Source organism: Heptranchias perlo, chromosome 21 (genome assembly GCF_035084215.1).
Source record: "Heptranchias perlo isolate sHepPer1 chromosome 21, sHepPer1.hap1, whole genome shotgun sequence".
NCBI lineage: Eukaryota > Metazoa > Chordata > Chondrichthyes > Hexanchiformes > Hexanchidae > Heptranchias > Heptranchias perlo.
In genome coordinates, this window is record NC_090345.1 from 13,601,913 (window position 1) to 13,608,976 (window position 7,064).

Consider the following 7,064-nt stretch of genomic DNA (forward strand, 5'->3'; position numbering starts at 1 on the left):
GGTAAGTGCCCAGGACCTCTGTCACTGATCCCGACCAAGTTCTTGTGGTCCACTGATTAACGTGGCAAAGCGGGCGCCTGCACAACTATGGGCACATCTAGGGCACCTCCCACATTACAGAGGCTGGAAAGTCTGGCCCAAGTAGATGGATCTGGGTGGGGTGATTGCTGGTTCCAACCCCAGAATGCCCCCTCCCCACCATGGAGCCCTTTGTAAAGAGGCCTCATTTACATTGGAAAAGAAATACTTACCTTTAGGTTCCTCTTTGGCATTCCAGGCGGGGCCCACTTAGGCCACTTTGCAGCCTGGTACACCTGGTACCATCACCTGGGTGTATCGGCTGCTAGCTCTGCCCCCGCCAACCGAGAGGCCGCAGGCGTGGGACGTCTGATGTTTCGCCATTCCCTCTTACACTACAGGCCTTGCAATAGATGGGAGGAGCCTCTGCTCCTTACAAGGCCTACTGTGGATTGTCACGCAGGGCCGGTGCCTGGTGTATCCCGGTCCCGGCTCCAATTCCAGCCCTTTTGGTTCACTCTGCTGAAGTTACAGCAACAAGACACCGTATTGGATCACACAGACATATCAGAAACTATTCCAATTGCACAAAGGCATCTGATGTGGAATTAATAGACAGTGATTAATGTGTATACAGGGATATCTATTTAGTTTCACAAGCTACAGACCGTGAGTGAGCACTATTTCCAAGGCATATTTACTTAACAGATAAAAATGCAAAAACTTACATACCACTTTCAAATTTGGCACAAAGTTAACTTTAAAGGAGAGAGATGGGATAGAGAGAAATCCCTGCAGCATAAAGTACTTTCCACGCTAATTTAATCTTTTTTTAAAAAAAGGTGTAAAGAACATCTCTAGCGTGCTAGCAGATAGACTTCATCTTAGTGTCATTTTCCAGCCCATGGAAATCTGCCAATCCACCAAATTGCAAAACGGAGTGTCACAGGTGTCCAGTGTTGTCAAAATCAAGGACAAAGCAGGCTATTTCCAAGGGATGTTTTTGTAGTGTTTTTACGTTGTTTTGGCTGCAGTGTTCCTGTCAGCTGATGACTCCATACTATTTTCTTGCCCCATAATACGTTAGGTAAATTTCAATACAATTGCCACGACCAAAATCAAATAAGGATGTCCTGCTTAGTCCTTCTTGTATGCATATTACCTGCTTGTCGATTTCACTTATCCATGAAATCTTTGTTCTATCTCTCCCTTGATCTAATTTCACTCTGGTCCTATTGGTAACAGATTCCTATAATCAGCAAGCACACACAGAGGGGAGGGGGGGTGGGGTTGAAGTTTATTCTTAAAATGTTAGTGATGACATCTGCTACAAAAGCAGCAATCAACAAAAGAATTGACTAGACCCGTGTGAGAGTGCCTGAGTGTACGGGCAGTAAACGCGCATGCAAAGAGCTCCATTGTGACCCCTTATATCAGTACAGTTGTCCAGTATAATTAGCTTGACTCAGAAAGATCTGCTCGCATGGAATCAGAACCCGGGCTGGTATAGGACTGTCATTCTAAGAATAATGGAGGTAGAAAAGGCAGTACTGTACAGTGCTATATATAGTACAGTGCCGGATACTGATGTACTGTAACTAAATTTAACAAAATGGCAGCAATTCTTTATACAGTATTTACTGTGATGAGACTATGTTGTATTAATATAACCTCTTCTGTCATATCCCAGCCTCTGTCGCACTGCCCTGCAGACTGTGGCTAATGGTGTTCCAGAGCAAATTTGTTAAAGAATCACTAGTTTGATATGCTTTATTTTTCAAAGTCATTCACTTTTGTTCTGGAAAAAGTACATAATAGGGACAAGTTGGGGGACTGCCTTCAACGATTTTAGAATTTCCTTGATGCTGTGCACTGGGTGACAAGCAACAGTTTTTTTGAAGTCTTAAGGAAATGTTGGCTTTGCCCTCTTCTCTGATTACTTATTTAAGTTAGGAAAGCAGCATTACCTTAACAAAAGCCAAACGATATCTTGGCTGGCCAAATAGCTGGAAACCTTGCTAATCATCTGTAGTTAATTCACCGTATCCGGGCTGAGCAGTTATAAAGGAGCAGTGCCTGTATGAGCTCAGATTTGTTTCTTGAATGGAGAAGCTAGAGAGAGGTCCAACAAGAGAGGGATTCACCTAAGAAACTGGTTGGACAAAACATAAGAAAAACATCTTATAATGTTTTCAATTCCATGGCTAATTCAGAACATGCAACATTCAGCGGTAAGGAGAATAAAATGTTGTTATTTCTTCTTCAACTTATAGTAATTAATTTGTTGGGCACTGGAAACAGAAATTAAAGCATATACCACTCTGAAGGATGCATGTACTATTGTGCAAGTTGTTTGAATGCTCTTTTAATATTGGTGTACTGTCTGCTGAATATAATGTAATTGTTTTTAATCAGTGAAACTGATGGTTAATTGTGGCCATTGTGCTCTAATTATGGGCCTCAATGTGCATTGTCCATTAGTACTTTGTCACTACAAACACCTGAATTAATTTAATTCCTGTTGCATTTCACTGTGGAAGCAAAAGAGTATTTACTAAAATGACACATGTCTTACCCATATCCAAAAATATAGTTCACTTTAAATGACAATCTGATGGTTAAAATAAAAGCGTAGAGTAGGGATGAACGATAAACCGGAATTCCCAACCCAAAGTTGGTGTTGAATTAACTTGCTGAGTACCTGGATTTGGATCTGTTTGTCACTTGGTGTTGGCTGGCCCTTTGAAAACAATGGGCCGATAGGAGAAAGCAGAATGACTGCTTTGCTAATGTCTGCCACCATTTTGCATATCTAGTGATCATGGTGGGTTCTGGGGAAGCAGCTGCCATCTGTGTCTAGCTCAAGAGGTCTGAAGGTCTCCGCCCCCTCCTCCCCAGACGTGGCAATTCTAAACACTGAAAGAGTGGGCTGTTATTCTCTCTCCATGCTTCCTTGTGTTTTAACTGACTGCCAATTGTTTTAGTTGATCTTTTACATTTTCTGTAGACTTTTTGATACTTGTTTTCAGCCTTATTACTTGCTGACATTCAAATCAGTGAGGTGTCACTCTGGCTCCAGGCAGCATCTCAACACTGCTGCCAGGGTAAGTGGAAATGGACAGACTAATTGAATCACACAATGCTCAGTTAATTCCAAAGTGCTAAAATCAATGAAGTCAATAGCACACTCACACACCATTGAGAGGAAAATGGAATGAAAGCAGCATAAAGGATATAGTGCATGCTAGGGCCCGTCCCGTTCCAATTTGTAAAAACAGCGTTGCACCCGTTGTATGGGTGGAAGCCTGGTGGAAAGGGATCTGGTCCAATTTGCAGGCCTCGCAAAGTGAAACACCATTCCAACACCAATGATATGCTGGAAATGGTAAGTGAATTTGGGACTCTGGTCTCAGCAGTAGGACGGGTACAATTGAGATTAGCATCCCTGGGCTGTGGAGAGGAAAAAACATGCCTGCTTTCCTATTCCTGTTTGCTATCCAATGACCCCCTGCTGGAAAAGTGAAGATCAGGTTCCACTTTGATGTCCTTGAGGTTTGAATAACCTGCCAACACTCACTAGGGTATATCCATCCAAACTTGACCCCAAGCGGAAAATTACTCCTCAAGGGAGTGTGGGGCTGAGAATTGATGTTGCAGCATTAAAGCTTGTCTCTGACCCGCATGTCATTGAGCGTGGCTCCCTGCTTGGGAGCATGAGATTGGTGAACTTACCTTACTGTTTCAAGCTCACTCATGAATGGAACCACATCCTAACGTGAGTCAGCACCTCTGAACAGGACAGAAGAAAATTGGAAGTGAGGGGGTAGTAGATATGAACATACGAAAAATGACGGACAGGTAAAGACCTAATGGTCCATCCAGCCTGTCCCACACAGTTGTGATGCTTTGTGTATCACGGTACCTATACTCTCCACTCCACCCGGAAGCCATATAACAACAAAAGTTGACTGAACTTTTACACATCTTAAAGTCTTGTTACAGGGCTTCTTTCAAACTGCACTCTGTGCTAACTAGGATAAAGCAGAGAAAATAATCCTTTAAATGAGGCAAAGACTGAATTACAAAATTATACTGGAGTGTTCATAAATCAATCGTTAACAACATCAGGCATGAAAGTGAATGATTAAAGAAAAGTGAGAGATATAGTTGTAAGTACATCAGAATCAGTAAACTTCACCTTTTATGGAAGAATAGTGAAATGTTTGAAGCAGATGGTGGTTGAGAGGCCTCCCGGCTGCAGTTAACAGTTTTGAAAGTGTGCAGTGTGAAGAGTTGATGATGCTGTATTGTTTATTTTGCAGGCTGCATAAATCCTTGTGACAGCTAAAAAACAGTCTGCCATGTTAAGTGAATTTGTGCTGCAGCAGATGCTTTACATGCGTGCCAACTATCCTGGCACCAACCACCTCTGTTTGCCAATTTGTAGGTCAGTGAGGCAGTGGAATTAGAGATGGAGAATTGACTAGTTGATTGCTGCTAGATGAGACAGCAAGGTGTGGATCTCAGCATTTGTGTTGTCTATATTATATGCTATTCTCTGCCAGATGACCAAGGTTATGTTCTGAAGTTATGGCCTAGGACTCCATTGCACAATCTCTCAAACTATATACTTTCTTTGGTTCAGGATCCATTTTCCAATGCCTCTTTGAAGCACTTTGGGACCTATTCTGTGTTAAAGGCGCTATATAAATGCAAGTTTCTGTTGTATATTTCCTTTTATCTGCACCTTATAGCGATAGTTTGTTGTATTATGCATGTGTCAGATGACAACAATTTCAGGTGAATTGTGGCAGTCTTTGCCCAAAGGAATGTGCAGGAACATGATCATGTATCTGCTAGTGATATTTGTAATGCTCTCATCCTCAGTGACTTTATATAACTATCAATGGACATTACTGTCACATTGAGGTGTACTGTAATAAATAAGGGGCATCGGTGCATGTGTGCACACTGTCATTTTTCTGTATTACTTGAGGCAAATACAAGCTATGAGGTTATGTTAGCTTGAAGTGTTGAGAGAGGCTGGAACAAAGGCTGGGAAGGGACCAATGTTGATATTTAAGAAACCTATTACAAAGAATGCTTACTGTGAGAAGAATGAGATGATGGGGAACAATTATATTGAATTCAATTTCAAAAATTATTTCACACCAAAAAAAAATCCTGCTTTGCTTCTAATTTTAATTATTCAGAAGATTAAATAAATATTTATGGTCAAAGTTTACATGACAAATATTCCCACATTAATTGAAGCTCCATCTTTTTTCTCAAGTTATCTATCAACCTCAGTGCAACAAACATGGTGAATTTCATTGCATAATGTTGAGGACATTTCAAGGACAAAAGAATGAAAGATGTTGAGCTCATTAATGCATGGCCACATGACTTAGATATTGTCCTGAAAGCAACTGGCAGCATAGCTTCATCAGCAGCAGTTTGCACAACAGCCAGATGGTCAAACTATGTACTTCAGTTCAAACAGAGAATAATGAATAGCAAACAGCCACTGAGTGAGGTTTAATTCTGACAAGTTCTGAGAAGACACTCGGGCAAGAAATAAAGAAGTGATGAATAAAATATTGTATTTCAGACTTAATTAAAAATGTGAACAGATTGCGGGGAAGAGTTTTAAGAGTTAATATGCAGGCATGTTTGATAGCATCAATTCTACATTTCTTTCCATTTGGCTACAACACAAAGAACCCTTTCTATAACACTGTCTTTGGAAGGGATAAGTGAAAAGGGGATTATTGCAAGACGTGTTTTGCATTAATGATTTTTTTCTACCTGGTTTTGCAGCTGGTGAGGGAGCTCCAAAGATATGTCTGAATTTTCTGCTCTAAGTTGGTGCTGTCTCTGGCCAAATAAATCCATTGGGGTAGAAATCTGCCTGGAGTGGTGGTGCAAAATGAGTAAGAGCAGATTGGCAGCTTGTTTTAAACTCTGACTGATTTTCTTTTCCATTGAGGCCAAAGTAAGATGAATCAAAAAATAATGGTTAGATGATTCCGAGCTTGGATTTTAAAATCCTTTAGCTTGTACGATGAAGAGCACGCTAAAGGAGTTAATGAGTTCCACAGTTTTGAGATTGTGCAAAGGATGAGTTAGAGTAGGAGACAGCATTGATGGATCTTGGTTTCAACACACTGAAGGAAGAAGAGTACATGGACAATGGACAGAATTTTCTAAGACTGCCTGCCACCAGTGGGACTAAACACACAGTCGGCAGTTTATTAAATTGTGGGTACATCACCTGTAACTTTCCGATAAGCAAAGTTTTGCTAGTGGCATGGGGGTCTCTCAGACTTTCACCTAATGTATTTGGAGCTGAGGAGGAAAAAGAAGCATTTAGCATAGTCATATCAATGAAATACAGAAAGACAAAATAAAAAGAGGCAATAGGCTATTGGTGATAGACCTATGACACAAGTCAAGCCTTTTGGTATATTCTGCCCAGCAGTACAAGGAGATGCTAATGGACCACCAATAACAGGTAAGCAGTATTCAAATCTGGACAGATTTGGGATATATAGGGGTTTAAAACTTGTTGGGGGGAAAAGAATGATTTAAAACCAAAATATGTTTTACACACTCAGAAAATGGTGACATTCTGGTGCAAATGTTTGGCCATATCAGAAAAGGAAAATTTGGTCCCTTTTCATACGTTCTTCCTATTTTTTCCCCTTAAAGGAAATATAAGGTCAATTTTCTGAATGGGCACTACTGTGAGCTGCTCATGATTTCTCAATATGTGGACTGGCGGGTGAAGCTTTTACCAGTAATTGTGCTTTCAGAAATTTGTGTGTTGTATGTCTGTGGATTGGAATTGGTGCAAAATTAATTCTTTGTAAGTGAATCTGAAATGGCCCAATGAAGGGCTTGATGGCCGGCGCGGACACGATGGGCCGAAGGGCCTCTATCCGTGCCGTATAACTCTATGACTCTAATTTGAGTTCATTTCAGGTTACATGTCTGATTGCCACAAGTAACTGTATTGTTTATTCATGGCTCAGAAAACTCCATGG